Source organism: Cyanistes caeruleus, chromosome Z (genome assembly GCF_971803275.1).
Source record: "Cyanistes caeruleus chromosome Z, bCyaCae1.hap1.1, whole genome shotgun sequence".
Classification (NCBI taxonomy): domain Eukaryota; kingdom Metazoa; phylum Chordata; class Aves; order Passeriformes; family Paridae; genus Cyanistes; species Cyanistes caeruleus.
Genome location: NC_141732.1, coordinates 22,940,128 through 22,967,795, shown reverse-complemented (window position 1 = coordinate 22,967,795; position 27,668 = coordinate 22,940,128). Strand labels below are relative to the sequence as shown.

The 27,668-nt window shown below is 36.4% G+C and overlaps 1 long non-coding RNA gene across 2 annotated transcripts in view; it reads right to left on the bottom strand.

Annotated features, from left to right (window-relative positions):
• The window catches only part of LOC111941289 (uncharacterized), a 96,533-nt gene that overhangs the window by 48,612 nt on the left and 20,253 nt on the right, over nucleotides 1-27,668 (bottom strand). The gene's annotated exons all lie outside the window — the stretch shown is intronic.

Below are 27,668 nucleotides of genomic sequence, written 5' to 3'. Positions count from 1 at the left end.
TATACTTAATCTGAATAAATGAATAATGAGCAGTAAAAAGCTTTTCTTCTGATGGAAAATTACAATCTGATGGGGAAATAACTTAAATTTTCTTCCAACTGAAATACATAGAGTAAATAAATATAAAAACCTTAGACAAAATATGCAATAAAAATTATGTGATATTACACTAATCTAATATAGCCAAAATCGATATCCTATGGGGAGTCCACACTACATGAAATATTGGGCACAGGCAATACTCAAAATTTCTACTCCAGAAATCAAAACTTAAACTTGTCTGTGTTTGGGATCTTACCTCCCTTTCTTTGTTATGTAATTTTTTTCTCATTACAAGATAGGTAGGAAATACATTTACCCTTCCCCAACACCTGGAGGGAGAAATCTTAATTTAGTTGGACTACTACACAGAATTCAGATTTATCAGAATATTCCTTTGTTATTAAAATGAAAGGGTTTGACTGTATATTTTGTTCAGCCTGTCATGCAGAAACTGTCTTGTAAGACAGGACATGTATGTAGAATCTTATCCTATTTTTGTCATTAATGTATTGTACTTAAGATTACAAATAAAATAAATAAGCTTACAATGAAAGCTTAGTTGACTCACAGGAGCAACTTGCATGATGCAATAATATATGAAATTAAAGTACCTCATAAAATTTGTTTAGTTATAATTATATAATTTTCTCTGGAATAATTTTTCTCACCTAATTGAGGTGAGGTGTCCCATTGTCTTCCATTCAGCTGCTATTTGTACTAATAGAAATACAGTTTGATTTAAAATTAAATCAGAAAAAACAGCAATTAAAATGAAGCAATTTCAGAACAATTAGTGCCAAATCATGTAACCTGAAACCAAAGAAATAATATGATTACACATACTGAGTCAACAAGTTGTCTCAACTTATGCTTAGACTAAAGTCATTACTACATACTGACAATTTATCAGACTAGGAGATGAAGGACTTTTATACAATGTTAGCAATTGAGTAGATCAAGTCTGCAAGATTTCTTATATAAGAGTTAGGTGAGCATTTCTGTAAAGCAACTGTCCTCCAAACACCTGTTATCTAACGAGGCATGTAACATCAAGATATAATTTATATTCTTAAAGGATGAAGGGATTCTTCAATTAGCAAGTTATCAAAATGCAAAGTATTAGCTTTATAAGCAATTTGATTTGCAATGAGCAGATGTGACACAGATGAGGGCTTTCTGTAAACCACTTTAGGAACGATCAATGTAATGGTTTTTAAGTCCTTTTGTAACATTGTTGGGAAAAAATTATTATCTTTCTCTTCCATCTATTCATCATTATCATTTGCTTTAGTGAATCTCATTTAAATCTCACTGAACTAGGTCCTGTTTTCAGATCTGATTTATGACTATGCTCAGCCAAACCAATCAGCAACTCCTAGGTCAGTGCTTATCAGGTTTTGAACTGAAAGATTGGAAGAGCTGCCTCTGCTACCCAAAAAATACAATCTTCAAGGATTCACCAGTAACATTTCCACTTAGGGAAATTCTCCTTATGATAATGCCATGAGAACGTTATTAGAATTGTTGTGCCCTGAAAGTCTGTGAAAACTCAGGAAGTGCTGCAACATCAGAAGGGGAAATTAGGGATGCAGTGCTGACACCGGCATCAAATCCTCCTAGCTTTGTGTGGGAGGAGGTGAAAGAAGCCAAATTTCAAACCGGTTTTCTTATTCTTTTGTTAAGCTCCATTAGAATTGTTTTGTGGGGATGGCAGATATCATTCTGAGAGATTTTATGGGGGTTTCTTTGCCTGTCAATGTACATATATGTGCATGTAACCTTCTCTTAAATGGAAAGAGTTGTTGTTTTTTTCAACTGCCTTGGTGTCCTGTTGGTTACCTTCCTTTTTTGCTAAGGGTCAGGTAGCTGCCCTGGCTAGTGACAGAATGCCCAATAACAACAATGAAAAAGATGTCTGAGACTACCAGCAGTACTAGCTTTTTAAAAAAGGAGTTGCAAGTATCCAAACTTTCCAAACATTTCATAACAAGAAGCAGGAAAAGTATGAAACACTCTTCCAGGAACAACTCTTTAAATAAGGGAAAAGTCACAGAAATATATCTAGGACAATTCTCAGCAAGACAAAATGGAAGAAAAAGAGACCTAACCAACACAAATATCTTTCACTGGTGTTAGGAAACACAATCTTGCAAATACAGTATGAAACTCAATAATGGTCTGTTACTTCCAGGTGATACATTGTTAGCTTTCACATAAATGCTCATTTTTGTCAATCTAGAGATCCTTTTGGAATGGAAAAATGTGTGATTGTTTTTCTGTAGTGCTGACTTTTCACTTATGCAATCCTGTTACTTTGCAAGTGTGCCCTCAATTGCACATAAGAAATCTCAGCTTTTAATAGTTTGGAAGCTTTGCAATGTTAACTTTCTTACTTTTGGCTGGTATTTTTTTCAGTGATAATAAGAAAAATAAATAAACTTATTAGTCCACAGATTTAAACCTCCCAACCCCCTGAAAAAAAAAAAAAAAGGAACCGATAGTATTTTATTTTATGTCACTTTTCATGGACTAATTACACCAATTAAAACAGAATTTTATTACCAGGCTAGAACACAAAGACGTAAAAATCTGTTTGACATTAGCAGCAATGACAAAACTCTGGACTGGGACTGGATCACACTGAGGTCTTTTGGATCCCACTGGCTGCAGGGCTATAGATAGACCATTTCTCAGTAAGGTTCACTTCACTTTCCCTTTTGTCACTGAGACATAATGCTGCATTGTCAGAGAGAAATGTCCTGTTTCTGTACAGACTCCAGCAGGGATGTGCCATGCTGCTGCTACACTCATAGGCAGCAGTCAGTGAAAAGGTCAGGGCATGGATGAACCCTGAATTCATACAAAGAATGGAGGTGCAGTGTTGTGAAACCTGCAGCATTAACTCCAGATGCCCCTATGAGCACAGAATGTAATTTACTCAAAGAAATTTAACTGAAAATAATGTCAGATTTCTACATCCTCATTGAAAAAATTCTGAATCTGCCTAATAATTAGGATTAATAGATTAATAATATGTTTCATGAGTGTTGAAATACCTGCTAAAAGATAATTTCACAAATACTGATTCATCTTTTTCTAGCGCTGAAACATCACAACTGAAGGGGAAAGTGAGTTTAAAAATTAATTTTAGGAAATTTCCTTTCCTCATAAACTTAAGGTCAAATCACTTTAAAAATCATGTTCGTTATCTCTGTAATTGAAGTTCTATATCATTGTCAGATGACAGCTGAAGTAAGGACTTCAGAATAGAAGGAAGTCCCTTCCATTTCAAGACATTTAAAATTGGGATATAGCTCCTGGTTTTCAAGTCTGCTTGAGTTCATGGGGAAGGTGAGGACATGGCAGAGCAAAAATACCAAGACAAATAAGGATGCTTGCTGCATTATGCCAGAGAAATTTATTTCTCGAATGTCTGCTCCTTCAAGGGTTTATTTAAAAGGTTGGAGTTGCTGGCAAATGACAGCCATTGATCTTTTTTTCCAGAGATGTACAGGGGATGCTCAAAGTGGCACAGCCTGGAACTGCTCAGTTTCTAAGATAGGTGGGCAGTCTCACAGCAAAACTTTGAAGACTTTGGCAACCCACTAGCTTGGTATTTCACTTCCAAAAATCCTTACAACGGATGTAGGAATTCAGTCTATATTTACTATTTACTATTTTTTATATTTATATTATTCACTATGTGCTGTGAGCTTTTTTTTGTGTAGGCTTAAAAGATATTCTCTGTAATGTGAGACTGGAAATGCCATTGCCTATTGATTATAGTGTGATTTCTGTATAAAAAGAGAACAAGAACAAGCTGGAGAAAAGTAAAACAGTGAGAAACAGAAAACATTTAAATTTCACAGTGTGTAAATTGACAGGATTTTATGTAAATTACAAGTTATCTTTCCTGGAGATTACTTTCTCACTGCATGCATATGTGGCTGAAAAGTTAATAAAGTTTTTTCATCACAGTCATGGCCCTTTAAATGTTCACCTACTTTTGACTTCCAGAAATACACTCATTTTTCTTTTTTGGAAGTCAAAATGGGTAAGTAACTGCAGTTCTGTTTGATAGAGGGCAGGAGACAAAATCTGTTGCAGTGGGAACTCCGCTGTTTCTCTTTATCTCTGAGTGTTGCTAGAATTATTTTATGTTTCAAAAGAGTGGATAACAGAGAAAAACATTAGCTACCTAACTTTGTCATATGCTGTATGCATGTTTATTCTTAAATCTTTGTAGAACAGTTCTATATTTTAGATAATGATACCTACTTATCTGCCTTGCAAATAGACAATCAAGGTTCAGTGGCATAAATTTTGCAAAACATGGAGAGCATTTTTTAATACAATGGTATTTTAGCTATTCGTAAAAAAACTCCTAGATACCACAAAGTCCCTTCAAGAATGTTTAATAGTTTTTAGCTTTGTACTCAACCCTGAATCATTCAAAGACAAGACATTTAATCAAAGCTGCAGTGTTAGCCTGAGTAAAAAATGTGTTTGTGTGCTTAACTTATGTAGTGAGAACATAAACTCAGTGTCAAGAACTCTCACCTTTACGTATCATCCCTCTTCATGTAAAAAATTAGATCAAAATTAGGCTAACTCAAGCCCTGGATACACAGGAGGAGACAGAACAGAATCTGGTTTACATGAGATAAATGTGCATATGTATTCTGTGATTTCAGAATCTATTCTCATGGGCATGATAAACCTGTCTTTCTATGCCTGATGTCGGGGGCAAGTCTCCAATCATTTCTGCCTTAAAGAATTAAAAATATTATACTGGAAAAAAAAAAAAAGTGACACTTGTACCAGCAGCAAGGAGTAAGTCTGTCTAACTAATCTAACTATTTGGCCTTGAAAAACCCTGTTTCCATACATATTGCATAAAACAGCTGAAAGCATCAAAAGTTGGAAAATGGGGCAGATTAGCAAATCAGCAAAAGAATGTTGTTACACAGGGGACCTAAATGTTTTGTGTAGGATACTAAAGACTGTTTGCTTGAAGCCACACATGCATATGTTTTGGCACTCTGCAGCAGAAAAGTGGTAAAATGTTTTATTATGTGGAGCATGAAATTATCCCGAAATATCCCAGAAATATCTGGTAAAGATATTTCAGGGTTCATTTATTTGAAAGGGCTCATGTAAAACAAAGTAGGTATTTTCCTGAGGGTTACATTTGCAGGAAGCAAATTATACTTAGTCAGATGTGTCATCTTGAATATCCAGGTATTCCACTATTTTGAAGAAATGAAACCAAATTAATCTTGCATTATTTTTTGTATTCTGCTATTGTGTTGCTGATTTTTCTTTTCTTTGCCTAGGTATGCAGTTACTATGAGGAATAAGAATTAAGTATTTTTTAATTTATTTATTTTGGGGTTCTTTGGGGGTTTTTTTAACATGTATTTGAAGCAGATAGATACTTATTTACCTTGTTCAGGATGACTCTCTGCTTTGTTTTTGGTTTTTTTTTGCTGTAACATGCTGGAATTCAAAACTTTGCATAACAGTTTAATTGAAGTATTTGATTTCATATTGTCACTGTGAATTACTCCAAAAGAATGTGTGCATTTAAAGTAATTATGCATTGTTATGTTCTTTTTTTTTTTATAGCTGTAACCTGGTTTAGTATTCATGATGACTAAAAGTAGAGTTTTCTGGCAGGCAGAAAGATGCAAAATTGAATTGAATCTATTATGACTCAAAAGAGTGACTGGATTACTAAAAAGTTGGCAATGCCTAAAAGGTTTTGTAGCTCCTTTGAACTCTTTACTCTTGTAACCATATGAAAGTTTAACAGTGTAGTTCTGAAAGAGGGTATGCTCTTGTTAATCATGAATATACTCCGTGACAGCAAGGCCTCATATGACTAACTGAAATTGCTGCCCTAGATCCCTGATAATTTTATATATGAGAGAAAGTATGATTACTTGACCAAATTGAGTGATGACATGCACAAAAATGATTGCCTAGGTCTGACTCCAGGTTTTTGAAATGCAGAGAAACCTATCACCTGTCTTAGCTAAGTCCCAGAGGAGGAACAGCAGAGTTAATATAGAACTTAGATACAGCCACATCGTTCTCAGCAGAATCATGTAGGCATCTTCTCACCTGCAAGCTGTCTCTGAGATAGTGGTGGGTCCACACAACAGTGAAAACACACTAGTCCTTTTCTCTTTCTTTATACACTTTGTGAACCCAGATTTTCTGTTTCAAATATTCTCCTAGGATTTGGATGTATGGGGCAAGGCAATCTGAAAAACAATATATTTTAGTATGGAAAAAATATGTATTCAAATTAAGTTGCCTGATGCAAATTTCACCAAAGTCGCTGGTGATATTCCCCAGGACTTCAGACGGAATTTAGAAGACTTCCCAGGAGAGTGGTTAGCACTGACAAGGAAAGACAATGCAGATCCTTTATTTATGCCAAGGTGTTCAACTTTGTACTGCTGCCCTAATTGAAATATAACCATCTGCCTGCTCCTAAATCGAGATTGAATGCTTGTTTTTGATGTGTAACTTGTAGTATCCTCACCAGACCCCTCTTAACTTTCAGCTCAAGGGAACAGAGACACTCAGGTTGCAAGTCTGTCACTACTGGTCAGATGTAAAATGTCTCTAGGGCAACCTTGACTCTATGTTAGTGCTGACAGTCAACGTCTGAAGGCTTCTCTACCTCACAGATATCACAAGAGTAAAAGGGTGGTTAAGAAGATAGGAAGTGAATGAATTATAGGAAAAAAGAGAGATATACTCCACAAACCAATAATGAGGCTTACTGTTTTGCAAAAGAATTTCAGACAAGGATGATGGATTCAGTAGAGGAGGAACTTTGAAAAGAGGTGGGAAATCATTTGTTTTAAAAACAGAGACAGTGCATTTTTTCCTCAGTTTCTAGTGATCCTGACAGACCAGGGACTGCTCAATCCTCTGAGCCAAAGGACTGTGATGGTGGGAGCAGGGACTTCGCATTTGTTTCGACACTGAGCTTGTCAGAGTCCAGCTATGTCAGGGGAGGGTTCATATGTGCATTGGTCCTGATCAGATGCAACCCAGAGAACTGAAGGAGCTAGGAGATCTTTTGGAATTCTCTCCCTCAGCTGCCAAAGGTTGAGGGATCTGGGGTGTTCCCCGCTGTCCAAATGTTGGCCCATGTTATTCCAATTTACTAGAAGGGTATAAGGGAAGACCCAGAAACATACAGGCCTGTGAGTCTAACCTCTACACCTGGAAAAATTATGGAGGAGACAGATAAAGATGGGGGGGCCATCAAAAGTAGCTTAAAGGACAGCACAGCCATCAGGCACTGTCAGCATCTCTTCACAAAGCGAAAGTCCTGTTTAATGAATCCAGTCTCCTCCAGGATAAGGTCACTTGCCCAGTGAATTGAGATGCAGAGGATATAGCTTTTTTGGCATTTAGTGATGCTTTTTTTACTGTGCCTCACACAGTAGCTGAGTGTAGCAGAGCACCCTCCTGTAGCAGTGGCCCTGTTGGGTGGAGACATGCACAGCAGGGCTGAGAGGTTTGGCCAACAAGCTGGCAAGTGGCCACCAGCTGCTCCTCAGGGCTCGACCCTCCCTCCAGGGCTGGGTAATATTTGGATCCATTATCTGGGTGCAGGAGTTTAGTGCTGCCTTAGTGGCTCTAGAGGAGACAGCAGTGTGTTGTTCCATTCTCTTATGTGCCAGACTTTCTAGGAGAGAGGAGTCTCGTCTGTATATATTGGGTTTCATCAGATTGATTCCTTTCTCTTTTGTCACTGCCCTTCCCTCCTCTTTTTATTTTTATTTTTTTTCCTAATATAAGAAGGATGCAGATTCAGCAAATTACAAGGCTAGAATTAGCTTTGATCTTGGGCTTGGTTTTTAACCAAGCAAAGACAGTTCAGTATAGCTTAGATTTCAGTTCACTATATATCTCAATAATAATTGTTTGATAATACTGCGCTACTGACCCCATAGGAACATATTTATTTGTATTGTCTTGAATAATTGATCTTTACAGGCTACTTTCACCTGGTCTGAATGTAATTCCTTTCTGCTGAACATTTCCTGTGATTTTGTGGCTTTATTTTTACTCTTGTCTGTAATCAGAATTGGTAGAGGGTGAACAGTAATGGAGACCTAAGGTGCTACAACTTGTTCTTAATGATCAACAGATCCATTCTCACATCTCTGAAAAAAAGAAAATATTGCTGCACAGTCCTAAGCTTGGTTATTCTGACATTTATCACACTTACAACGCTTTGTGTGCATCTACTCTTAATAAAAAGAAGCAAAGGTAGATAAAGGTCCTAGTCCAAAATCATTCAAGCCAAAGAAAGGAAGACTTATTTTAACATCCTTTGGACATACTTTTTGACATCCAGAGAAATATTGACATCCAAAGAGAACCAAGAAGACAGAGTTATACAGCTTTGGGGAATTTATTTGAAAGGTTAGCAACAGGTTCAAGGTTTCTATTAAAGTAGTGTTGAGGTAATCCTTTTACTATCAATTAGCCTTGCATGAATAGCTCCTGTTCCTGTTCTCTTTGATGCGCTGCGTGGCCTTGCTCCAGTCCTTGCCCAGTAAAAACCCAGTAGCTTCAGGGCCAGCAGGTCCTGCTAAGAGACTGAGTATTTTGCCACCACAATAGTATTATGCTGACAGAGCTTGGTCACTCCAGGCCAGAGCTGGCTAACATCCATCCGAGAGTATGAACAGGGAAATTACATCTCTTCTTGTAACCTTGTGTGAAGATGTAACCTTATTAGCAATCTTCTCCTTCCCATATGTCTCTCTTAAAATAGAATGCTTTATGCTGCACATAAATTGTATTTAGAAGGTTATTCTATGAACATTTATTTTAGACTCTAATGACTTCAGGGAGGGGAATGTCATTTGCTATCAGTTTAAATAGTGCTTAGCAGAATGGGGCTTTGACCTGCTCCACTCCTTACAGCTGCCATATATAGATAAATAAACATCTCCTGGTTTAATAAATGCCTGTAAATCAGCATATTTCAGGCACAAATAGAAGTAGGAAAAAAAAAAAGAGAAAACATAAATATGCTCTTTCAATGAAATTAACTGCACAGTCTCCTTTTTCCCCTTTAAACCTCCTTCTGAATTTAGGGAAAGGGCAATACTTCTGTCACTGCTTCTGCCAAAAGGATTAACTCTTCTTCTGAACACATTATTTTCTTTTTCCTAGTTATAATTCATGATGTAACAAGAATAACTCATTGAATTCAGTTTTATAAGGGAGCAGGAAACTTTTTATTTCCTTAATGATACGCCCTCATATCACAAAACAGCATACTAACATTGTTCTCTGACCATGTTAATGTTCTCTACATCTCAATAGGGCTAATTAAACAGAAAACAAGGGGCAAAAGGCAGTATCTGCAGAAAATTTTATTCTGGGTAGTGTTCCAGCATCTTGGAAAGATTTTAATAAATGTTTTTGTACAGGTCCAGCTGTTTACCATGCAGCCTGAGGGGAAGTCCTTATTTATGAGGAGAACTCTTCACCACTGATTGTAATCATGTGCAAAATGGTCTTTTCATCTCATGCTCATGAATACATCTTTGCTAAACTAAATAAGAGCTGCTGACTCAACATCTGCCCTTAATGCATGTTACTCACCTTTTGATCTCAGCATCTATTTGGATGGCTAAAATGAGTTTGTGCTTTGAGGGGACATTTGCAGTAATTATTAGGACTATTTATTTTTTTCTAAAACAGAAAGACAGTTTTAAAACAAAAATGCTTTCCTTTGATATCCTTGTAAGGCACAACACAATATATTCTTTCATTGAATTACACTTTCTGAAACTTATTAGAGGCTTTGTGTTATGAGTGTTATATATTGAAGGCAATGAAGGGTGAGAAAACATCCAAAACCGTAAGGAAAGCAATAATTTATTATATCCTGTGGGACTCAACTGCTTGTTTCAAATTCATTTTCCATGTAAATGGGCTTTAAAAAAGATTAAACTTTGTGCTGGTGATGTAATTATTATTCACACGAACTTCAAACGAATTTCATTCTTTGGCTACTCTTTAATGCTAAGGTCTAGAAAAATCAATTTTTGCTTTTTCATTCTTGTATTTGAAATAAACCTCAGCTTACTGCAGTTAAGGGATTTGGATTATTGGCACGTCTGACAAAGCATATTTTGTACACAGAGATTTAAAGAGGTGACCTCCATTTAACTAAATGTTCAGTATTTAGTAGTCTGATAACACATCTGACTACTTCAGGTGATTCATATCACACAAAAATTAAGGAAGATACATTGAACACTAGTTCTAACATTATTCTTCCATACATCATCTGAAAAGTTTTAGAGTAGGTCTTCAGGAAGTATTGTGATTTGACCTTGTTCTATGGTCACATCAGCTGTCACATCCTTCCTGTGATCCAAGATACAAGTCTGGATGCAAAAGTCATACTGGGCTCAGTGGTCAGAGGGGACGATGTAACCTGTGCAAGGCATTCGCCTCAGCTCCCAGGGAGGTGCTGGAAAGGAGCTTGATACAAAACTTTGTGTTCTGGGTTTCTCCACTTTGGCATGCCCTGCTTCCATCTCTTGCTTGATGGGCAGTCTGTGCCATCTAGAGCTAGCAAGTGGCAGTCAGGATTCTCCTTGCTGTGAACTTGTAGGGCAAAACCACGACATTTTCTCAAAGGAGCAGCAAATGAATGCATAACCTTCAACTTTAGAAAGTCCTCTCTTCTTAAAGGGACATGATAGTCATGCGGGATAAAGATAGATTATCTCAGTTAAATGCAGTTTTCCATAGCTGCTCTGTTCAACTTAATGAGTCAATAAAATCATCTTAGTTGTCGGCAACACATTAACTTAGATTATTTAGAGGAAAATAACAGGGTCAGTTGTAGTGAGATTTAGGAAGTCAGATTTGCCAGCAAAGCATTGGGAACTGAGTAAAAGTTTCCTCCTCAGCAGCAAAATCTGAGTATTTTCTCTCTCCTGTAAACTGGCTGTTTACCAGAGAAAAACTGGTAAAAATTTGGAGCCTGCTTTTTCATGAACGGAATTGCCAAAGGTTTGAACAAAATGTTTTGACTTTTTAAATGGAATATTAAAATTCCAAGATTTTTTTTCTTCTACCAGTGATCAGAAAATAAACAGTGCTCACATATGAAGGTTCTCAAATCCTCACATGTCTCCCCAAAAGAAGAATCTTCTCTTATCTTCTTTTACCTTAAAACATTGAAAATACTCAAAGGACTATCATTTTTAATGAGCTAAAGGTTGGCTTAGTACAGTTGTTCTTGATTAGCTATTTTTTCTGTATCTTTCAGTCCACATGCATCCTTGCTAATTGTAATGAGGCATACCAGAGGTCATGAAGAACTGGTTGAGATGATTCATCTTTGTCTTGATCTGTTTGATTGCTTGAGAAGCCCTGGGTGTTCCATTCCACGCTTTTGTTATTCTTAATTTATGAACTATCAGCTATATGTTCTCAACTTCCAGATGTTGGAACAGGCAGCCCCTTTCAAACTGCTGTCATGGAACAGTAAGAAGGCTAATTATAAACACAAAATAAAGTTCTTTCAGGTGTCAGGGCAGAAGCCATTAACAGTCATGTTAATGTTGCCTCCGCAAACACTTCCAAGAGTATTCCACTAAGAAATTTTGCAAAGCAATGTAAGATATGTCCAGATGGTTAAGTTCATTTGTGTTGTCCTTATATGTTTCACTGTCTAAATTACATTGTTTTTTTGAATAGCAAACTCTTAAGATATATATGGAAAATAATTTGCAATGATTATCAGCTGTTGGTAATCTGTACCAGTGCAAACTCCAAAATATAATACTTAATATGTTGTGAAGGGAGAAGATATTTCTATAAAATATGTTGAGGTTTACATACAGAGTAGACATTTTATAAGTTACTAATGAGAGTTTTTTTGCATAGTAGCCCCTTCTCAAGAACCTGTAGTTCTTGTCTATTAAAAAGGAGGGAGTGACTTAACAAGGAACTTTCTCTGCCTTTTAACACAAAAAAACCCCATAAAAGTTGAGATTCAAAATCATCCTCAACCTTTAGCAACAGAGGATCATGTTGTATGTGTAGTAGTAATTTTTCAGAGGATTTAAACATCAGTATTAACAGGATGCGGTCTCACAACATTGCTAGATTAGAGCCTCTCAGGTTAGGTCAATGATACTTTCAGGTATGCTTATTTCCTAAAGAAGACTTGGTAGACTTTTACAGTCATTATAAATACCACAGGTATAGTCTGGGTCCAAAAGGTCCCTAAACATTCACAATTTTATGTGAGTCCCTTTGCATCCCAGTCAGCTCTGAGAAGAGGTGCTTGACCAAATGCTTGGTGTATACTTGTAGGTCTGCTGGTTTCTATATTTTAAACAGGATTCTTGGCCTAAGTAGATAGACTCAAATATTTTGGTTGTTTGTTTTGGGTTTTTTTTCCAGCTGGAAAAGGGACTTTTATTATATATGAGGCCAGATTTGAAGTGTATAGCCAATCTTCCTCCTGCGCCTCCTCTAGGCTCATGTATCATTGAGTAACCAGCTGGAAATAGCTGTGTAAGCACAGAGCTAGCTGAACCATTCAGTTGGGATTCAAGGATACAGGCAAGGGCAGGAATGCATCTGAGTGGGTCACAAATGATGAGAGCCAAGGTCAGCTGCTCTCACATTTCTGGCCTTCATCACTAGATTATTATTGCCACATTGCTAATATATAGTAGAACTGTGTGAAATATTTATTTCAGCAATTAATCTAGCCCTTTTGATCTGGTCTTTTCACAGGAAGGTAGTCTTTTGCTCTTGGCTTTATATAGATATGTATCCAATTTATCTAAAAGGAAACATTATGTCCTGTCTTTAAGTACCTTTTCACAATAATTTTCAGCCAACTGCTTAATGAGCATAGTAATAATTAGTTTCTCAACCTATATCTGCAGGAATGAGAGCAATTTTTTTCTGTAAGGTGAGAGGCAGCACTGCTATACCCCTCCTTGCAAAATGAGTCAGGTTTAATCAAAATTACAAAATTACATCAAAACTGAAAATAACAAAAGGCAAAATAATAGTCAGATTTATGTGAGTTAAAAGTTACAAAAAAATTTTAAGTGTTGTTCCATCATTTTAATCTATCTTTAGGGGCTTACAACACTTCTCACCTTACAACATTTTTCTCTCAGGCCTGATGAAAAAGTAAACTTCACATTTTTCAGATAAGCCAGGGGCTTTTTGCCTGACAAAAGTTCTGATTCATTCCAGTTTTGTTGGTGAAAATAACTCACAGGGAATGACTTGGCAAGTTTTTAACAATGCCTTCTGAGATTCAGATACTAGGTAAATTGTTGATGTTTAGGTTTTTAACCTAGGGTAATATGGTTTCTCCTGCAAAATATGATTCTTGGAGGAATATAAACTATACAAATAGAATTGTAATCTTTACTGTTAGCTTTCCATATCTTAAAACTACATACATTTTTAAACACTAAAATGTATGTACAGGGTGGATACTTTCTTCTGTAAAATATGTATTTTGATAGCAGGGAATCCAAATTATGCAGAATTCTGACACACAAACCCAAATAATATAAAAATGATGTTATCTCTTTCTGGTTTAGATATCTCTAGTATAATTTCTACTCATACTTGTTATTTAATAGAACAACAATGCTCACAGAATTCTGTAGGGTTTTTTTATTAGATTGGGTTTTGTTTTAGCACTAGTTTTTTCAATTTTAATTTTTGTATTATGAAGTTCTTTCTTTTAGGATTTAGTTAGCAACAGATACAAATATTGTTCTTCATAATTTAAGTTTTAATGCATCTAGTGGCTGTAAAATCTTTAGGCAAGCTGCTGGTCAAACCATTTTCCCCTTTTTTCACTTTTTTATGTTGCAAGTTAAAATGCCAGCATTTGTAAATTGTATTCACTGAAACTTCAGACCAGTTTTTAGGCTGAGAAGCCCTCAAAGTTTCTTCTTGCCAACATTTAGTAGTTTTGGCACTTCTGAGATTCAATTAACTTCAGTTCTGGACGAACTACAGTATAACCAAAATCTTCCCTTATAAACCTGTTTTATATAAGTTATATTTTTAAACGCGGTTTTAGGAAGGATAGAGCACTCTGACACAAATACATGCCACAGATGTTTATTTTATAAACAATGGGTTTCTAGCATTGTATTTATTTTTATTTTTCTTTGTGATATGAAATGACTGTGAGGGCTAAATTAATCTGTAAGAGATGGCAATCCTACAGATTTTTCTTCTCAGTTAATTCACACTTCCCAGAATAATGACAGGTATTTTAAAAAAAGTCGTAAATTAAAATTAGATATTGTTGGGCAATTCTTGTTCTTATATCTGTTCTGTTTATCCTGTAGAGTTTTTCTGGACATAAATAAGAAAAGCCAAAAGCAAGTGAATGTTAACTTGCTTGCTTTATCCCAGTTGATCATGGGTCAATTTTGTTGTCATATATGACTACTCAGTTGCATAATTTTATTGTGTCTTGCAATTAAAAATAAGAAACACTATTAAGAAATAAAGATATATAACTAAAACTAAAGTTTCTTGAAATTTTTCTAGAAAGTTTTGGAGTGACTGTAAGAAATAACTTTGCAAAAGGTTAAACTCCTTCATTTTTGTCAAAATATTAACACGACTTCCTGATAGTCTAAAGCAAAAGCTGAAATTACAAGTCTAAACTAAAGCAAACAGGACTGGGCTTGCTCCTACCTGTTCTTTTTATTTTCCACTTAAAATAATAGTATAGGTGTTGCTCTAGATACAGGACATTCAATAAAAAAGCAAGGTGAAGAATTGTAAAATCTTGCACCGCTTTTCCACCACTCTCCTAATTTTCTTAAAATATCTTTGATTGAGGAAAAAAAAATGGGATCAGACTGGTGAAGACACAAGGAAGAGTAACAGCAGAGGGTAAATACAGGAGTTCAACCATCAGATGTGGTAAAAGAACAAAACAGGTCAGTGTCTCAATTGGAGTGGAAGCAGGTGAACAGAATGATAAGGCTAGTGCACTGTTACCACAACAGGGGCAAGAGCAAGTGATATCAAGTAAGAAAAACAGATATTCCTGTTGAAATAAATAGAAGCAAGAACAGTTATTGCCATCATGATCAGGGTGAAAGAACAAAAGAAGTACAGAGAAAACATCAGTCTTGCTAAAAAATGCAACAAACAGGATCTTTTCTCTCACATCTGTAAGTCCTTCTAGGACTGAGAGAACCAAAGAACTCATAGGAAGTGCATCATCAAAGTATTACCTAAGAGAATGTGTGACATCATGAGGAATCAGCCACAATGACTGCAATAAGCTGTCTTTTTGTTATCCAAAATCCTCTAAAATCAAACACATATGTGTGTGTGTGTATTAAATAGATTTTGAATAATGAATGATCTAACCATAACAAAATCCTTCAAGGTGCTGCAATAAGTCTTGGGTTAGATGTCCCTCGCTTTTTACATTCAGAGACTTCTGGAAAAGTAAAAAACTGGAGATATTCAGGGAAAAGAAAAAAAATTTGAATCTATACTGGATCTACTCTCGGCTGTTTTATAAGGTCTGATGTTTGTGTGCTACCCTGGAAGCTCAGAGCAGGTGTAGGATTGCCTATTCTGGTGATTAATATTGATTCCATTTATGTGAACTTGGAAGACATGAGGTCAAAAGCTGCAAGGAATGAAATTGCAGTTGTTAAGAGCTTTTTCACACATCCTGTGCCCTAACCCCAGATGTGGGGAGCAGTCTGAGCTCCATCTAGACCTTTGGTACAGAGTCTAGTACAGGCTGAATGAGTCCTTTGACACTGGGGATTACTCAGCTATGGGTTTGGGATGTGACCACAGTCCTTTAAGATGCAATTCAGATAACTATTTTGCAGCATGTCTTTTCTCTGTGAAGGGGTTCTCTAGAATGTCTCATCTCATGAAGTGTCCATTTATCATTGTAATGATGCATTGTTTGAGGTTATCCATATAATAGAATTACAATTCTACTGTGCATTGGGATTCTTTATTGGGCTTTCTGGTTAAGGAGTAAGTGTATGAAGTATAAACTTTAATATTGAGCTATATCAATTTTGAAATGTCTTTTCCTCTCCTTGAGTTCATTAAGCCTCCAGAGAAACTTTCAAAGCCCATTAGTTAATTTCAGCTTGGGTTTCTCCTCACAATCTTAAACAGCAAGAAATAAGATTTAATGACTTTAGAGGTCATGACTTTGTTATATAGTGTCTTGGTTTGGTGACCTGCTTCATTATGATCAGAACCGTACTACTTGTTTATTCCCCGAGCACTGAAACTTAAAATATTCTCTTTCTCACTTTCAACCTTTTAAACAGAGCATTTTTTTATTAGTCATTATGAAATGAAGATGTAAGCTATTTAAGTACTTTGAAGTTCAGAGTATCAAAGGCGTGTTATACTGTGTGATCCAGTACATAGTTTGGAACTACAATCAAAAATGTACTCACTTTGGTAACAGTCATTTCTGTTGGAAATGTGCATCAAGGTAGTATATAATCTTGCAGTCAGGTATCTTCATTAGAAAAGAAGGAAACTATAAGGTAGTGTCTACTCATTGAAGTAGTTAAAAAAATCTATTTAGAAACTTCTTAGTCTATTGAAAGGTAAACTTTTGTCAGAATTTAGTGCAGATACATCATGTAATTCCCTCTTGCTTATGTAGTCATTGGTAAAGTGCACCTCAGCAAAAGATTGGTGTTCAAAAATGTTTGTCATTACTTGTTACAGTAATATCATGAAAAAGGTAGTTTGCCTGATTCTGGGTGTTTTGGAGAGAACAGTAGCTGGCAATATCCCATGACTCACAGAGGCTCCACTTCAGCCTCCTAGGTAGTGTGAGCAAGTAAGTTCAAATCTGTTTTATTGGTTGTCCAGACTTACATGTACATTAGATTTCTCAGCGTATCCTTGCCCCATCTCTGGATGCATCCTACCTACACTGATCAGCTGCCTTTGATCCTGACCATCAGGAGAAAATAACTGATCACCCTTCATAGGTGGAGTACTAGCTTGTATTGCCATTGATTCAATAGGACCACAGAAAAAAAAAAATAGATTGAAAGAGGCCTCTGGAATTCAGCTAACCAGTCTCAAATGAAAGTTTCATGCGACAGTTGCACCAAGCTGCTCAGGGCTGTGTCATATCAAGTTTAAAAAGTCTCCATGGATTGAGATGCTTTACCCTCTCTGGACAACCTGTGCTTAACTACTTTCATTGTCTACATATTTCCTTAAAAGGAGCAAGAGCATTCCCTGCCGTAAACCTTTTGTGATGCTGTGAGTTTTGTAGCTCTGAGTACAGTCTGGCTCTATAGTAACCCAGCTTTGTGCAGAGGAAGGCTGGAATTAGTTGGCTTCTGGAGCAAACCAACCCAGTTTCCTTGTCCTCTCCTCAGATATCTTCTGTCCCAGAGTCCTAATCAACCCTATTGCTGTTTACTGGTCTCACCCCAATTTCTTTGCATCAGGAAGCCTAAAACTGGACACAAATATTTCAGAGGTAACCTCATTAATGTCAAATAGAGGGAAATAATCACTTTCCCAACTGTCCCAACTCATCCAGGGTTAGCTCCATCCCAGACCCACAACTTCACCATGATCACAATCTTTACACAGCTCCTGTTAGGCCATTCCTCCAATTTACTGCAGGTAAGTTGCTTTTATGTCCTGTGTTATCAGTTCTTCCCCAAAATCCAACTTGAAAATTTCTTTCCTATTATCCAAATTAATAATATTCCTACAAAGGTCATTGAAGAAGATGTTCATATTTTGAAGCCTTGAGCAATATCACAAAAAACTACCAGCTATGCTACTCTCTAGACTCAAAAAACTCACTTTTTTTGTTGAGTTTGAACAGTGTATCTCTTTGAAATAACTAGTTTATTACTGTATTGAAACCCTTGGATCATCAATGTAAAAATCATTCTTAGTTCACCATATTTTTTTCATAGAACAGTATCCAATTTGTCTCTAAACCATATAGACCAGGCACTATAGATGCAGTTATTGGATCTACTTTTGGTATTGGAAAATCCAGTCCAGCTGTTCCTAACTGCCATCTTGTCCTTTTGTGTTTGGAGATGGCTTCTGTGAAGATTTATTTCTTGATTTTCCTAAAGACAGAAGTCAAACTGAAGCTGCCAGGCCTGTGTTTTCTGAGATCCTTTTCTTACATTTACTTTCTCTACTTATATGGTATTTTTTCTGACAAAATTACACTTCAAAATTGATAGAGAATGGCTTTTCAGTGACTATGAACACTGCTGGATGAACCTTGCAGGTGCATATATTCACTAAAAAAGGAAGAAAACTCTTCACCGTCATCCAAAAGGCAAAAGTATGAGCATGATTCATGTCAAAGTTTAGTGAATGTAGCTATAGACGTAGAAGAGAGCATCTTCCAGTAGAATTTTCCATCTCTGGAGGGCAAACAAGCTTCTTCACTGCTAGCCCTTGCTTGATTTGCATAATTTTTTGTACATTCAAGGGGACAGATGTGGGAAAAAAACCCTCAGTCTGATCTTTTCCTTACCTTGTCAGTCCAGTGATAATCTAAGTTTCAACTTGTTATTTTTGAACTTGGATTACTCTTGGTAAGGTATTACTTTCTGCTGTTTTCATCAGAGAAGCAACCCTCACGAGGCTGTGAAACTTGTCCATGCCTAATTACACCAGCTTGCACAGAAGCAGCATTTAGCACAACCCCAGGTGTTTGGGACCCCAAGTCCCACAGGCTGAGCCACAGCTGGCTCTTCCTTTTGTCTGGTGAGAAGAGCTGTTCAGGCTTTTCACATTTTTGTACAAGAGAATGGGAACAGTGTTACAGACAGCCAGGAATAGCTCCTGAAGGAGAAAAAGTAACTGTCTGAGTTCATTACAATTGACTAGTCCCCTTACAACCAAGATATTTTTGATTTACTTGAACTGCAGTTGAAAGTCTCAAGAGAAAGCAAGGTCATAATAAGGGCTGCATTTTATTTTAAAATCAGCTAATTAATGCAATAACTTCTTGGACTTTCCAATAGCTGGAAAATGACATTTTAAAAACAATGTGATCTCTAAAATGATAAAATGCTTTTAGGACAAACTTTTTGGTAATATAGTCTTCCTGGGACTTTATTAATATATGGATAAACCTCTATCGGGGTCTTTAGTCTTAGAAAATTGATGGAAACAAGATTTATTAAAATATACAGGGTATTGAAGGATATTGTTTTAAACAAAGTTCAAAAATTGGCAGAGTTTTGGAATTTTAAACAGAGCTTCAGGCAGAGATAAATATTACAATAAAGTGTTTTGTAAATGGGTTTATATTTCCATAAGTAAGTCTGCTGTAATTTTTTTTTGACTGAACAGATTGAATTAATATACCCTTAAAAAGAGTATACATTATTTAGAGTTGGACTAGACATTGTTCCTTTGTCTGGATCATTATTAGTTTCCTCTGTATAACTCTCAGTAGAACAAACTGAGAGCTCCAAATAATAATAATAATAATAATAATAATAATAATAATAATAATAATAATAAACTAACTGCTACCAGTTTCAAGTCCTTGTATTTCATCACGTTCACTATTTGAAAGTAGATGTCAATTTGCTTGCAACCATGGATGAACAGTAAGGCTGCTGCAGTTTAGAATGGTATTCTCCAGTTTAGTGTTCTCCCTGAAACCACTCCAAACCATGTGTTGCTCACTAATTCACCTCTCTCCCTGACCTCCTCTGGGACAGGCTGGAGAGGAGAATGAGAGGCACAAAAGATAAAGATCATGGGTTGAGATAAGAACAATTTACTGGAAAAAGCAATGACACAACAAACAGTAACAGCAGCAATACTAATGTCAAAGGGTTAAGAAAGAGGCAAATGATTCATGTGCAACACCTCCAAAAATGCCCAACTGCTCTCTGCTGCCATGCTGTTCCCACCTGAAGAGAGCCTTCACCCTATCCCCAGAAAATGGTGGGAAGTGGTATAAAATAACCTTAGAGTCTTGGACATACCCCCTCCTGGCTACTGCAAAACATTCATTCTGTCCTGGTTGGACATGCTATCTTTATTTTTCTAACACATAATGAAAACACTTGCTGTTTCTGCTGACTCTATCATCAGACCTGCCTGCCCTCCAGCACCACTGAAGTGTTAAAGCTCATGTTAGAAAATGTGTACCGTTGTCACACTTTGATTTCACTTGCTTAAAAGGAACTTCCATACTTTTCTATTAAAACATAAAGCTAATTTTTTCAAGAAACAGCTATGTCTACCTTAATGTTATTTCACAACAGAGCAGTGGTATTAAAATCCAAGATCTCTGAAGTTGTCAGTGGTGACACCTAAGCAGTATATTCCCTTTCTTTAAAAAGGAGACACAAAAGAAAATTCAAAAAAATCCCAAAACAAGACTCCCAAAAGTTGATTGGCTAAGATTCTAACTTATTGATATTTCAACAGAAACTATTTAGATCAAAAAGACTGAAATCAAATGCACTCCCATAAATGACTGGGACTTGTAAAACAGCCAGTGTAATTCAGGATATTTGGTCATGTCAAAGTTATGAGAAAAATTTGGAATAAAAGCCACTGTCTTCATATTTTGAAACTGCAACCCAGATCAATGGCCTTGTATCTTATCTAAGTGTTATAATTACTCAGAAAATACAATCTGACCCCTTAAAATATTAATCTTCTTCCTTGGAATTTTGCACATGGAAAACAACATTTATTCTTTTGAGAATATTAAAGCAGAATTAAATTCTGTATTTGAAAAATAATTATTATTGATCTGCCTGTGAAAGGAAACTCCACATTTCTTTACTTTTGAGAAATGAGGACTTTTCATGCTGCTTTTCCCAGAAGACCATACCAGCTTCATTGGCTGCAAAAATGTTCATCTCAGTGAGATTTGCAAATGTACATTGTAAGTACAGTCACACTTGTCCATAATGTAAACAGGTTTCTGCACAGTAGCATGCCCAAGGTATAAAGCATCCCATGAAATTAACACTGAGAAAAGCCACAAAGTATATATCATCTCAGTGAGACCAGGAATTAAAAAGCTCTCTCTCTCCATATACTTAAAACATATTTATGAAAAACATCCACATAGACACAGGTATGCATTTTAGGAAGGTGGAGTATTTAAAGGAAGGTATTATGAGTTGTGGTCAACCCTTTTTCCCCTTATATTTCTGCCTTATATTTCTTTTGTTTCAACAACCTAGTTGTTGAATGATGGCCTAGTGGCCATCATGATTGTGTTTGTCTGACGAGTGATTTGTGGCATGACTGAGGTCAATATATAATGCGGCCCCTGCAGAGTCTTTGTTCCTCTCTTGATGCAAGGCCCTTTCCCTTTCCTGCTCTCTCCTGCATGGTTATAGCAATTCCTAAAAAATTTTCTATGTCACGTAGAGGTTTGCAGTCTTTGCAGAGGATTTGCAGGGGTACCCGGAGGGAAGGAGCCTTTTCTTCCACTAGGTTAAGGTCTGTAGCACAGTGAAAGTGGATCTGATATCTGATGTTACCCTGTTTGACCTGGGACCAGCATCTCTCAGATCAAAGCTCCTCAAAGTCTGTTTGAGGCTTTATCACTTGGCCACTGCAAGAGTTATTACCCTTAAAATTTCAAATCTGAATGTATAACTGACTTGTAAATCCTCACAAACTGTCTTTCAACCCAAATGAAATGGAAAGGCTGTTATAATCCCTAGGTAAATAGGATCGATATGACTGTCAGCATCTACTTGTCCCTTAACTGTAAGATTTCTTCATTAAGAGATTATGTGTTTTTATTTCAAAACAGCCAGTGCCTTGAGCTGGTTGTTACTTGATATATAAATTAGAGAGAACTCAAAAAAATTTCTTTTTCAGTGGGCCTACTTATTGCTAATAAAATACAAATGTAAGTAATAGTGGAAAAAACTTAATGTTTGGTTCATTCAGGAATTAAATGCTCCAAAAATGGAGTGACCTTCAAAGCTTTTAATGTAGGAAAATTACTCTGATTTTGTGTGCACATATCAAGAGAAAACAGGTTTCTAATCTGGACTTCCTAGCATAATCATCCACATAAAATATCTAGTTATGCTTTTAGGGTGATAGCTGGAAATACTTCCATTACTGAATGGCCAAATAATTGCATTTAAAGAGGGGAAGAAAGATTGTCTCCACAAGGGCTGGAAATTTATTTGGATCTAGTAAAATTAATGCACATGTACTCAAATTCACTAATCCAAATGGGCCACTAGTACCAAAGGAAAGAAAGAATGACTTCACATATTCATATGTTGGGGTTTTTTTTAGTAGGACAGAAGTTATCCAAAATATTGGAGATGAATAAGACATTTTGAGAAGGAAGAATTCACGTATTGGAATTTGGAAGCAAGGTACACTATATTATCAAGAAAATGTTGAAAAACAAGCCAGCTGTACCTTGTCTCATCTAAAAAACATTCAAGTATATTTTCATTTGTTTTCTTGTATCTTGGAAATCTTTTAAGTGTGCAAATATTTTACTTTTAAAGAAAAAGAAAATATTTCTTATCATGTTTGTATATTGTGCAGATGATGACCTGGTTAGCTAAGATTTTGCATGTATAGAAGCTGAGCAGGTTGCAAGTATTTCTGTGATGGAATTAGAATGAATTTAGCCAAGTGAGTGAATGTTAATAATCTTTTGTGGTTTTTGCAGATGCAGCCACAGAAAACATAGATTAAGGGGAGTACCTACTGCACCTCTCTTCACCCTGTTTCCTTTTCATGGGTGGTATAATTCTCTGTGAGGCCATTGTGAAAGAGAACTTTGTGGGCCTGCTAGAAGGTCTGCTCCCTGCCCAGAGCACCCACATGCTTCTCACAAGCATGACAGGACAATAGCAACTTTGTAATCAAAGCACTGAGGAACCTTTTGTCCTTATTATCTGTATTTTCACACCCTGATCATGTGTGGTTTCCATGAAAATGTCCATATGGTGATGACAGGCTGAGCTGTATAAAGCAAGATTTGCACCCTTTTTTATTGCTTGTTGAAAGCTCTCAGAGGGCCTTGAAGAGAAAGAATGGCTTTGAACCGTAACTGGCCAGTCAAGATTTACAAATTATATTTGCTTCGCTCTTGAATTTACTTCTTGGTGAAATAATGTTTTTGACATAAAATTCATGCATGTCTTGATGTAAATATGAAAAATAAGATATAAATTAAATTATCGTATTGAATAGAACAAGTAATTATGAAGGAGAAGTTGTTTTCATTTCTATTTTATCTATTTAGAATTTCAATTAAATTGTTCAAATTAGTCACCCATAAATATGAGTATTATTTAATATATTTAAATTAAATATTTAAAAATTTAAAACTATGATACTGCAGATATCAATTGTATTGATTTCTCAGCCAAGTACCAGAGCTAAATACATGCCCTAGCCTTAGACATGGGTTCATCATAACCCTACCTTAAAATAAAGTTAGTTGTTATGACAATTATCCATGCAGTCTCTTTGCTTGAAAATCTGATAAATTTTTTCCACATCCTCGGAGGTTATAGAAATTTTAAGCCTCCTCAGAAATCCTCCTTTAGTTAATCTGTATTATATGCACATGTTTCTTTATTGTTCTGGTTAGAATTTGAACAGAATATGATGAATGTGATAAATACCCAGCTACCAATCTTGAGAAAGTTGGCAGAAAAGCTTGTCAAACAATTTTCAATCATTTATCTACAGTCCTGGTCAACCAGGGAGGACCCAAGTGACTGAAAGTTAGCAAATGTTATATCCACCAATAAGAAAGACAAGAAGGATGATCCATAAAAACTACAGGCTTTCCAGTCTGACCTTTTTTCCCCTTGCCAGGGAAGGCAATGGAGCAGATCATCTTGAGTGTCATCACCTAGCACATACAGTGTGACCATGGGATCAGGCTCAGACAACATGGTTTTATGAGAGGCAAGTCCTGCCTGGCAAACCTGTTCTCCTATGACAAGCTAACCTGCTTGTTGGAAGAGGAAAAGGCTGTAGATGTATCTACTTGCCTTCATTAAAGCTTTTGACACTGTCTCACCCTCATTTTCCCCCAGAAACTGGCTGCTCGTGGTTTGGATGGGTGCATTGCTGGCTGAGTTAAAGACCTGTGGATGGCCAGGCCCAGAGTGCGTGATGAATGGAGTTAAATCAAACTTGCATCCAGTCACAAGTGGTGTTCCCCAGGGTTCAGGGCTGGGGATAGTCCTGTTCAATACCTCTATCAATGATTTGGATGAGAGAATTGAATGTCCTCTCATTTTCAGAGTTGAGTAAAGGTGTTGATCTGCTGGAGGGCCAGAAGACTCTGCAGAGGGGTCTGGGCAGGCTTTGTGGGCCAAAGCCAGCTGCATGAAGCTCAACAAGGTGAAAAGCTGAAGTTCATGTCACAACAGCCTCAGACAGTGCTAAAGTCATGGGAAAGACGGGCTGTAAAGACACTGATGGAAGAGAAACTGGAGGTACTGGTCAACAGCTAACATGAGACACCATGTATCCAGGTGGCCAGGAAGGCAAATGGCATCTTATCTGTCAGCAGCAGTGTTTTAGTGGTGAACACAGCAGTGTTAGCTTAATGGTTGAAACTGATGGTCTTAGAGGTCTTTTCAAACCTTAATGATTCTAGGTTTCCATGACTCCATGAAATAGAAAATAACTTTCCCTTCAGGTTTCCAGAAAGCAAAAAGCAGAGGGCAAATAAAAATTTCATAAGCAGCACAAATTTATTTGAAACTAGATAGGGAGGCAATAGAACACAATCTCTTCAGTATTGCATACTAAAACCAAGGAAAACTGAATGTTTGGATGCCATGCAAGGCAAGTGATAATGGTTTTATACATACAAAATGCTTATTGTAGACTGAGAAGCTATTGCATCTTGGTGGATCCATAGAAATTGCCCATGTACCTACTTTAAATTTTCAGTAAGCACTAAATAATTCAAATCAGACTAACCCCAAAAGAGTAACGAGTACTTTTTCTTAGTCAGTTGTTACTTGCACTGATTTCCAGTGTTCTGCAGATGAGCAGAACTCTGCAGTGAGCTGCAGATGGAAAATTCTTTGCATTCAAATCAGAAAGCTCCCTTTTTCCAATAAAAGGATATCAAGGTGGAGACAACCTGGAAAATCGTGGTACATTTCAGTGGAATGTGGCAACACTTGCTGTAACATCCAGTTTTGTTCCTCAGCATATTATATCCAAAACTCAAAAACACTAGAAGCTGAACAAGCTTATTTGAGACATGACCTTTCAGTAAATTTTGCTGAGGGTGTGCTAAACTACATCAGGAGTTGATAAGAAAACATCTGAGATATTCTTTAAATTCAGAAAATATCTTCAGGAACTAGAGACACCATTATATTGTATTTCACTGAGACACGATAGGTAAATGACATCAGCTGCTATAACTCTCTCATTAATCATGAGAAGCTGTGATCAGATTATCGGGGTTTTGAATCATGCTTTAATCAGCATAATGCAGGGTGTTTTCATATAATTTCAGATGACTGTGCAGAACACAAGTGTACAGGAGAACTGTGTAGGTGGGGCATAAATGAGAGATTAGATTCAAGTTCTTTTCTGAAGACAACTTAGAGGTCTAATTGATAGAAAGTCAAAGATTTTTCCTCTGTATTTGATGTTCATTTGCAAAGCAGGCAGTGGATAGGCTGCTGAATAGACTGCTGACCTTGACTGCCAGAAACTGCTCTGGTGGGAGCTAATTCAGAGCTGCAATACATCTGCAGCATACACTGTGAAGTAACTCTTATTTTTCACACCATTTATTAATTTTTTTTCTGCATTTGCTTCCTGGACAATCATATTTCTCTTTCTTCATTGTCTATTGATCCACATTAACAAAAATTCTGTCTTGGCCAAATGAGTAAAAATAGCATCTGAAAGCTACTGTGTTGGGATGCAGATAAAAAATTTCAGAGGGGTCTTCATTTTTCATCTCTTGGCTGCATTTGGACTTGGGTAAGTGTCATGAGTTCTTCTGAATTGTGTCCTCATTGGATATAATTTTAAAGTAGCAATGTGGTTTTGAAATAATATTGCCAACATTTCAACCAACTATATGTTGCTCTAGCACACAGAGACTAAATTCCTCCCACAGGAAATTTTTAGAGTTTAGTGTCACTGTGATTTCCCTATTCCCCTATAAACAGGGGTATTAAAACCTCCAAAAAATTAACAGCTATTATTTTCTCTCTTATGTTTATCAAAGTAGTGTCAAACAGAAGAAAGTTGTGGTGGACACAGCAGCCTATATTCATAACCTAAAGACAACAAACAAAATAGTTGGCAATAAACTCTACAAGCAGTCAAAACAGGCATGAGATAGATTTGCATGACAGAAGGAAACCAAAATCTCCCATATTGTGTGATTTTGATACCTTCTACTTCAACTGGGATGGTTCTAGATGGTGTTTACTGATGTTATCTATCAAATCTTAGCCCACTTAAAGAGATTCTGACTTTGAGAAGGCAACTCAGGCTGTGACCATATGGAACATTATTTCCTTTCCAAAGGGCGAATTAATAGGTCGACATAGTTGACCTGTTTAGAAGGTAATCTCTTACATAAATTTTCTTGATGTAACAACATTGTTTCATTCTAGAAAGAATGCCTAGGATATATTTTATCAAGTTTAAAAGTGTTTTTATGTTTTTATCACGAACTAGCATTATAACTGCACCAGGGCTTTTCAAAACTGCTGTGGAAAAAAAATACTTCACTGAATTAATATTTTGGTGAAAATATCCCTTCCAGTAAGGTAGGTCCTCTGGCACAACACAAATACAGATATTCTATAGAGGTAGGCATGCGGTACACTGAAACATAAGCAGAGGGGAACTTTCACTTGTGATTACTATCTTGTCAGCTTCTTGGAATAACAAGACACCATGTTACATGGTGATCTCTATTCAATTTCCAGCTAATAAAATCATAGACTATAATTTTTCTTTGATAACACATAAGTTGTACAAGAGATTAAAATGTACTGGAAAGAATTTTCAAGCACTATGTAAAATGGTAATGAATAACTGGTTTTTACATCAGCAGAAAGGGAGCAAATTTTGATTACAAAGCTATTTCCAAATATACCAATTTCCGCATCTAAGATTTTTTTTTTTTTTTAATTGGGAATAAATGCCAAGAACTAGAGTCAAAAACAAGGTGATTACTTTGTTTTTGATGGGAGCTCCACTGAAATGCATTGCTTCTTACTATTTGTTATCCATCTTAACAAGAGTTCTTTTAGGGGCAATATGGAGACAAGAAAAGTACAGGCTAGCTAGTAGATTGCTTTTGCAGTAACTTGTTTGATGTACTCCTGGTTTTAAGTAAGAAAATATCTTCTAATTTAAATATAGCTACTTGCTCAGGTTTATCACTTAATATGTGCTCTTTTGAGGACTTGCATATTTGTATAAATCACCCAAGGCAGCATTACTAATTTTATAGACAAAAATCAAATATTAATAACACAGTTGATGAAATCCTGATGCTCCCTTAGGAGTCTTAC